Source organism: Malania oleifera, chromosome 7 (assembly GCF_029873635.1).
Source record: "Malania oleifera isolate guangnan ecotype guangnan chromosome 7, ASM2987363v1, whole genome shotgun sequence".
NCBI lineage: Eukaryota > Viridiplantae > Streptophyta > Magnoliopsida > Santalales > Ximeniaceae > Malania > Malania oleifera.
The window spans coordinates 16996713-17006489 of NC_080423.1; positions in this window are offsets into that span (position 1 = coordinate 16996713).

Here is a 9777-nt window from a genome sequence, read left to right on the forward strand (position 1 = left end):
TTATCCTCCAGCCTAATTTCTCTTAGTTGTTGTTCCAATAGAAGAACCCTTTAATGAAACAAACATAGCAGTAGACCTTTCCTCTACCACTAATGAGGTTCAAAAAAATGAACAATAGTTTAAGAAATGGCCAAGGAGATATGTGAAGGAAAGGAAAAGTTGGAATTGCTAAGCATGGATTAGATAGATCTACCATTCACCACCATAGTTTTAGAAGCTCCATTGCGTACGAAGTTCAAAATGCCACAAGTTGAAACCTACGATAAAACTAAAGATCTCATTAACCACCTTAACACCTTCAAATCACTCATGCTCCTCCAAGGAGCTATAGACCCAATTATTTGTCAAGCCCTTTATGATGACATTGAAGGGTTTTGCTAGGTTTTGGTGCTAGAGCCTCAAACCTCACACAATTAGTTGTTTCATGGAGTTCAACATAAAGTTTATAGCCTACTTCGTTAGCAACCAGAAGATAACAAAAACTTATGCCAAGCTGAAAGTGCAGAGCAAAGTAACTCAAAGAGACAAAGGGATGCTTGAGAGGAGAAAAGTCGAAATAAGAGACCAACCAAGAATGCAAGTTCAAATTTCACTCCCCTAAACATGCCCCAAGCTTAAGTGCTGATACAGATGCAGGGCAAGGATTTCATCCAATATTCGGCCCCAATGAAAGGCCCTCCAAAGTGAAGAGATCGTTCAAAATACTAAAGCTAACATAGAGATCATAGACACAATACCGAATACCAACCACTTCAAAAGATTTTTTAGAGAATGTAGTGCAAAAATGTTACCTATAAAGTTTTATGAATAAGGAGGGAGGAGCAACTCAAGACCAAGGAGAGAGGGGGTGGTGAAAATAATAGATGAGACTTTAGCAGGATAGATTTATAATACATTTGATGGAGCATCCAATAAAGAAAAAAGTAGTTCAATTTAAAAAGGTACGCACCATAAATTCTACAAGTTCACAACAAGCTACTTTTGCAAAAAAAAAAAAAAGGGGGGGGGGGGGTAGGAAATTACTTTCACAAAAGTTGACCTACAAGGTATCCAAACCCCACATGATGATGCACTAGTATTAAACTTGGTACTTGTGAATTATCATGTGCAAAGGGTTCTTGTGAATAAAAGTCAAACTAATATCCTTTTCACCTTCGCTTTAGAATGAATGAAAATTTCGAAGAACCAACTAAGATCTACCAAGGAACTTCTGGTGGATTTCAAAGGTGGAGCTATCCTATTAGTGGGTATTATCCAACTTCCAATGGTTGTGGCTACAACTCTTAGCAGGGGACTAAAATAATGGATTTCCTGGTGGTGGATGAATATCTATATATAACGTGATCTTGGGAAGGTCGAACTTAAATGAAATCCAAGTGGTCACCTCCACTTTCAATCTCCTTTTCAAATTTCCAATAGACTAGGGGGTGGGCCAGGTGCAAAGATACCAGATTGAAGATTTGGATGTATTGAGATGGGGGAAACCTTAAGAAGAGATCTTCAGAAGAATATTTTGAGTCAATCTTCCCTTGGGAAGACGAACCAAAAAAAAGGTGAAGGTTGGAAAAGAATTAACCCCCAAATTAAAAGAGTTGCTAATTCAATTCTTAAGGGAGCACCAATATGTATTTTCTTGGATGACAGACGATATGCTGGGAACTAATAACAAAATAATCTCGCATTGGTTAATTTTGGAACCGACCTACAAACCAGTTTGCTAGAAGAAGAGGAGCTTTGCACCTAACTAATCTAAGACAATAAATGAAGAGATGAAGAATCTATTGAGTGCAGGACTCACCTAAAGGTCAATACTCGGATCAAATGGCGAATATAGTCCTCATAAAGAAGTCAAATGGCAAGTGGGGGACTTGTATAGACTATGTTGATCTGAGCAAGTCTTGCCTAAAGGATAACTTTCCATTACCTCGTATATATCAATTGGTCAATTCAACGGTAAAACATCAACTCCTTAGCTTAATTGATGCTTTCTCAGGCTACAAACAAATCATGATGCACCCAAAAGATAAGGAGAAAACTTCTTTTGTAATGAATTGAGGTCTATATTGCTATTGAGTACTGCCTTTTGGGCTAAAAAATGTAAGTGCAACATACTAAAGGCTAATCAATCACATGTTTGTTTAAGGAGAAACTCGATAAAACTATAGAAGCCTATGCCAACTACATACTGGTGAAAAGAGCAATATAGCAAATGATCACCCAGTGACCTAAGAAAAATCTTTGTTATTGAGAAACATCAAACGAAATTGAATCTAACCAAGTATGATTTCAGTATAGCATTAGGAAAATTACTTGGCTTTATGGTCGCCCAAAGAGGATTTGAGGTAAACCTTAAAAAAATTCAAGCCTTGGTGTATACGAAGATCCCAAAGTCCAAAAGATATATGCAAAGATTAATAGGAAAATGAGCAACCCATAAATGGTTCATAGCTATATCGATTAAGAGGTTTGTAAGGAGTGTAGAGAGATTTGGACGGGAAGACGAGCAAGAAAAGGTATTCCATGATATAAAAGAATACCTAGGCTCCATACCTTTTCTAACCAAACCCCCATTGGGGATTGTCTTTTGTTATACCTTGTAGCCACTGAGGAGATCGTGAGCTCTGTCTTAAAAGATGAAACAATAGTACAAAAATTGATCTATTGCATAATCAATGTCCTCCAAGGTGCCACCCTCAATTATCCAGTTACATAAAAGATAGTATACATGCTAATCACCACCATCCAGAAGCTACAACCATACCTCCAAGCACATAAGGTAATATTGTTAACTAACCACCCACTCACACTGATTCTCCATTATCTTAGATATTCTAGTTAGTTAATGAAGTGGTCAGTGTATTTAAGTGATTTTGACATCTACTATCAGTAGTGCCCACCTATAAAGGCCTAGGTCTTGGCTAACTTCATTGCAAAATTTACCAAGGGTGGTGACGAACAAAGCATATGGATACTCCATGTAGATGGATCATCAAATTCCCAAGGCAGTGAAGCTGGATTGATGCTCATCTCACCTGAAGGAGAAAAGGTTGTGTTCTCCTTGAAAATAAAGTTTGAAGCAATAAGCAATGATGTTGAATATGAAGCCATGATAGTAGGATTAAAACTAGCTGTTAAATTGGAAGTAAGATGCCTTAACCACAACTTATAGTTGCGCAAGTAAAAGGGGATTATGAGACTAAAGAATAAAGAATGACCTTGTACATAAAGGAAGTGAGGATATCAGCACTTTGAAGATTCAAGTATGTCAGATAGAGCGAGGATGCAACAAAGGTAGATGTGCTAGCAAGGATAGCATATGCTTGATCAGATGAGAGGAACTGATAGTGCCCATGAAGCTTTTGAATCGATCAGTGTTCGCCTCTACAAAGGTGAACCTTATAGATGATAAACCTAGTTGGCTAGATCCTATCACCTACTTCCTCAAGAAAGGATGGGTTCTAAACAATCCAAAGTAGGCATTGAAAAAATAAGGAAAAAAGCTACAAGAAATGTGTTAATAGATAATGTGTTATTCTACATGTCATTTATTATGCCATACCTAAGGTGCCTCAAACCTATCGAGGCAGAGTACGTGCCAAGAGAGATTTAGGAATGAGTATGTGGAGGTTACCAAGCAAGTAAGAATCTTGCATAAATGCTCTAAAACAGGGCTATTATAGGCCCATAATGCAAGATGATGCCTAATAATTTGTTTAGAAATGCAATAAATTTCAAAGTGCGTAGTTATGATGATAATTACCACCAAGTTCTCAACACTTATGAGCCCTTGGCCATTTGCCTACTGGGGGTTAGATTTGTTAGGTCCTTTACCAGCAACTATTGGAGGAAGGTAGTACCTAATAGTGGCAATTGACTACTTCACCAAATGGGTTGAAGCTGAAGCAATTGTACAAATCATAGAAAAGGGCACTAATACCATATTCTATAGGTTAGTTGTTCGTAGGTATGGGATACCAAGAGTTGTCATTACAAATCACAACAAACAATTTGATTGTAATAAATTTAAAGTTGTTAATTCAGGTGTAATCCCAAGAGGGGGGGTGAATTGGGTATTTTAAAAATCTTTTAAATTTATTTTACCACTTAATCCCTATTTCAATACTTAACAAATTAATTGCAGGGGCTTGAAATTAATTCAAATTATTATCTCAATAAATTCTATTTTACCCAATTAATTATCAAGTGCGTATAATATAAATCAACATACAAACATGCAAAAGCTGATAATGAAATGCAAGCAGAAATTAAAAAGATAAGGGAAGAGAGAAGGCAAACACAATTTTACGAGGTTCAGCCAACCCGATCTACGTCCTCGCCTTGAACAACCCACTCAAGGATTCCACTAAATCCCTGCTCCTTTAACTGGGATGGAGCTTCCCTTACATTTCACTGCTTACAAGAGGCACAACTTCCTCCTCACCCGGTTCACAACCCGAACCGTGATTATAATATAAAATTTCAAATTTGCAAAAACTCAATATTGCTTCTAACAAAGCTAGTGAGTACAATGGAAAACCTAACACATATTCATATGATAAAACTTGAAACTCAGTACGTATGTAACAATGATATCGTTATATGAAGGATATGCTTTACAAATCAATCCTTTAAATCAATATCTCCCAAATATGATTTTATAAATAAATGCTTTGGAGAAACAACAAGGTTCGATTTCAGAATACTTTAAGCAAGATCATAAAACAAGATCCTTTTAAAAAAAATCTTTGATAATGCGCAGAACTATATTCTTGCTATCAATAATTTGTAACGTTAGATCTTTTAATAAATAAACAAGTTTGAATATAGCAAAGATTTAAACACTATGTTTGAAAAATAATATCCCTCAATAATATGCCTTTAGAGGTTCTTAGGATTTGCAATCAAATACTTCTTACACTAATCAAATAGCAACCCTTTGAGTGAAGATATATTTAAAACTTTCTTCAAGATTTTTGTTTTAAACAAAAGCTTTTCTCAAGTAGTGATCTTCTACAATATATATATATATATATATATATATATATACACATATAGATAATAACTCAAGATCAACTTCTCAAAATGAATATTCAATGATAAGTTTGTGAGATGAAAAACTCTTTGAGAATGGGCAAACACTTAGTTTGATCACCAAACCTCAATACCAAAGTTGTTTGCACAATAGTTGTTGGAACCCCTTTTGAAAATCAATGTAGCCCAAGCTTTAATATGATGTAAACACTTTGAAATCGCAGACAAGAACTTAGCAATAAGTTCAACAATGTTCAGAGATGTGTATACGTTCAAGGCTCCCCAATTCTATTCCAAAAGTTGAGGCACTAGGGTTTAGAGACTGATTATATAGGTAATCTTAGCCTTAGGATAAGTCCTAACCGTTGGATCAATTTGATCAAGTGTATAACCCGTGTGTTCTCTCACTAAAGATCAGATTTTTAAACCTCCCACAGGTTCATACAACTGAAGATTCAAGTTCAGACGTCTGATGTTCCTTGAAGCACTGAAAATTGTAGTCTCGATACAGGGTCAGACGACTGAACTATGGGTTTAGTCTTCTGAAGTCCCAAATCAGACGACTAAACTGAAGGTTCAGACATCTGAAGGTGTTCTTCTTGTTCTGTGTTTCAAAATTAATTCTTCAGTCTTCTAAAAAAATTCTTCAGACGTCTGAAGTTGCATCTTCAAACTTCTGAGGGTAATCCTCAATCGTCCATGCAGTCCAACTTTAGTTTTTTTTTTTTTAAACCATTTTTGCTTTCTTGCTTTGCTTCTTTATAAAACATTTTCTGAGGTTTTAAATAAAGTCTCTAAGTCGATGAATAACTCTTAAAAGATTTTCATGAGATGCATGAGTCCTAAGGTCAGTCTAGGATATATTTTGAGTTTCGAATTAAATCATATGAAATGTGTAAATACATTCAGTTCTAAATACTCATTCCCATGACGATCTTGAACGTGACGCTTGCATCTTCATTCTTCTACTCTATTAGTTCCATAGATTGTGTCAGGTTATATATACATGCTTTAATCCTCGTGGCTTCCATGACTCATAACCTTCCATGCAAGCTAAATATTGTTCATGTTCACAATCTCAATGCATAAATCAAATACCAAGTGATTTGTCATTATCAAAATAGGATTGGACTCATAGAGTCAACAAAAGCATTCTGCTCAGAGATGGGAAGATGAGGTTCTCATCGGTTGCTTATGTAGTAACTCGGATAATTATAGAAATTGAATAATAAAGAAGGAGAGAGAAAATAATTTTTCAAGAAGGCTCTACAGGGGCTCGTTGATGTGGACACGTGTCTCGTCAACAAGAAACTTACCGAGAGGGCAAATTTCAAGGCTTGAAACTCGTCAACGAGGGTTGGGTGTTTGTCGACGAACTCCCTTCCATGACTAATCGACGAGGTGTCATGACTCGTTGACAAGGCCACGTGGCCAAAGGATTATAAATAGCCAAAAATGACATTTCAGTGAAGAAAATCAATCTTTCTTGTTTCTTTCTCTCTCAAGCTCGAATCCTCTCTCCTTTTTCTCTAGATTTTTGGCTCCAATTCTCCCCGGTTTGACGATCAGAAGCTACCACAGTGATCTTGGGGAGATTCTCTACGATCTAACTGGAGCAAAAATTCAATATGAGCAGTTTGGACACTATCCCAAAATCAGGGTAAGTGGATTTTTAGGTATTTCCAGTACTAAGCCTAGATTTTGTGTTGTAAGGGAATATAGTAGTGTTTTGTGGAATAAAATTAGGGTGTTATGATTTCAGGGTATAGGTGTTTTTGGGACCCTGCAGGCAGGGGTTGTGAACCCCAGTGAATATCTTTTTAGAAGTCCAAGTAAATTATAGTTTAAGGAATTAAGAGTATGTAGGTTCAGGAAATATGAGTGAGATGATCTTTTAGGGAATTCAGTGATTTACTGAGGAATTTGTATACATGTATTATTTTAGGATTTTGAGGATAGTACGCCGTGAGCGTGAGAATATATTTGGAGGCGAGCTTCCCAGCTAGTAGGTAAGGGAAATATGCTATGTTAGGAATTTTAGTATGGTTATCAGTAAATTATATGTTTTATCAGATTATTATTTAGTTCACAAATTATTAGTATATCAAAAAATATAGATTATATAGCATGGGAATTTATTTATTTAGTTGTGTGGCATGAGCTCGTAACAGATCAGTACAGTATTTATACAGCTTTCAAATATCATGTTTTATAGTATATTAGCAGAAAATATTATTATACAGTTTTTAGACTATCACTATTTACAGTATTTACAGATTACCATGATTTACAAAACTTTAAAGCCATAACACTATGATATTACAATTTATACAGTTAAGACATTACAGGTCAATTATTATAAATGTTTATGTTCAGTTATTATAGTATTTTTAGATTAGTTTGCGGTGTTATGATTATTTTGAAATCATGATGAAACAGAAGATAATACATATAGTATATACAATATTAGACCCTGATGAATTAGATCAGTTATCAGCAGAGCACGATACCGTCGCTATTTCATATCAGTGTGCAACCACATAACTCAGATAGTATGTAGGAGGTTTCCATCTACCGTGCCTAGAGATTGCAATCTTCCCAGAATTCTGGGTTGAGAAGGTCGGTTTGATGATGTAGATACCAGTTACTGTGCCATGGAGTGGTTGTAGTAGGGCCAGGCTGAGGATTGGTGGAGCACAGATTGACTTATCCTGGTAGGCCAATTAGTGTTACTACGGGCTGCACAACCTTGTCATGAGGGGTTAAATCATAAGGAATAGTTTTCCAGGGTATTATCACAGTTATTTTTATGTATATAAATTTACAGAACAACAACAGATATTCTATAGTACTAGAATTATGAATAAATAGTACTCAGAGATGTCAGTTGTATTTTAAACTATATTGATGTATGATGTACTATGAGATGTTTTACCAGCTTAAATTTAGTTTCAGTTATTTGTCAGTATAATATGTTTGTAAGCTCAGTTGCCACACACTAGTAATAGTGATGTAGGACGGGAATGGTCGACCTATGTACTACGATTCAACCCTCACACAAGCACATACACTTAAACACTTTAATTTAAGAATTTAATTATTAAAACATAAACACAACAAATCATGTTTTATTTCACACGTTCAAGGATTTTGAAAAGGTGTATGACTTGTCCAACAATAAGGTCCTGATTGGTTCTTGCACAAAGGAATCAAGTTATATGCTAAAAAGTTGTTATTTCAAAGATTCAAGAATAAAAGTTCTATGTTAGCAAATTAATATTCATACAATTGATTTTAACTAGCAAGTACCAATATTGCAATCTACGGATCAAATGGGTTATTCAAAGATGTGATTTTAATCTACTAGCAAGGGTTCACAAAATATAAAAAGGATTCAAACACAAGTACTGAAGTTACCAAGATATTGGTTTGGATGACTTGACGTTGTTCCACATGTAGTTAGGTCACACCGTTGGTCCTTCGTACAAGCTTTGAATCACAAGATGAATGCAGCAATGAAGTGTAGATGATGATCGTCATGTGGGTGTATGAAGGTGCTGGCCGTATGGTGTTGATGGGGGCCGTGAGAGTATTAGATGGAGGAGGGGTTGATGTAGTCGTTGGATAGTTTAGTGGTCTCTCACCACTTGATCTCCAGAGAGAACGTCGTAGCCTCACACTACTCACTCACAAGGAGAGGAACAAGCTTTACAAGCTCAAGTAAATAGATGCTTCTTCAATATTCAACTTCAACTTCATGTCTCTTGTTCTTACAATAAGAAGGTTAATTATAGGCATAGCCTAGGAGGCAAAATACTAAACACTCAACAACTCTCAACAACTTTCAACAACTATTAACCTAACACAATTAATACTTACTAAAAAAACAAGGAACTCCAACTTATAAGCACACAAGTCAAGCTTAGTTGTCTTGCATTATTACAATTCAAATTTGAAATTTAAACATATTCCAAAAGGAATGCCAAAACCGTGCGTGGCCCATTGGAGTCATGTGGGACCCACATGGGTTTTGAGTTAGACTTTGCTTCAATACTTCACTTGGGTCTTCAAGCACCTAATAATCTTGAAATAACATATTCATGAAAAATATAAATTAACACAATAGCAAAGTCTTCACATAAAAAAGTCTTCCATCAAAGAAGTAGAAGATCTTCAATTAATCCCATGTGTTCCTGCAAAATAGATATAACAGTAGTGGACATCTAGAGGTCGTCCACGTGTCACCATGTCAGCAAAGGAGAGGACATCGGGAGGTCGGCCATGTGTCATCATATCAGTAAAACGGATACATAAGGCATGTTGGTCCCCATCAAATAGCATATTTCTTCTTACTGAGAGTCTTCTCATCCCAGTAATTTAATATTTTTTAGGTGATCCAATTAGGCGAGCATATCAGGCTCGTAGATAGTGAGGTTGTCTACATTACCCTGTCTATAGGGTAGGTTTTAAAAGGAGATTGTATTTTTTAGTAGTAACCAGGAATTTTGGGTATATGATACTAGGATGATGTGTAATTATGTAATTATGTTTTGGGGGAAAACTGGATTCTAGTATTGTAAATATGGATGTATGTTTTAATGTTTTCTACTGCTTAGGTATGTAATATGAGCAGGGTTTCCTCAGTGCTCACTTGGAACCTAGGAGGTTATAGCAGATAAGGGGTATTAGAGTAAATAGGTAAAAAAAATGGTAGAATTTTTGGATCATTACAGTTTAGTATCAGAG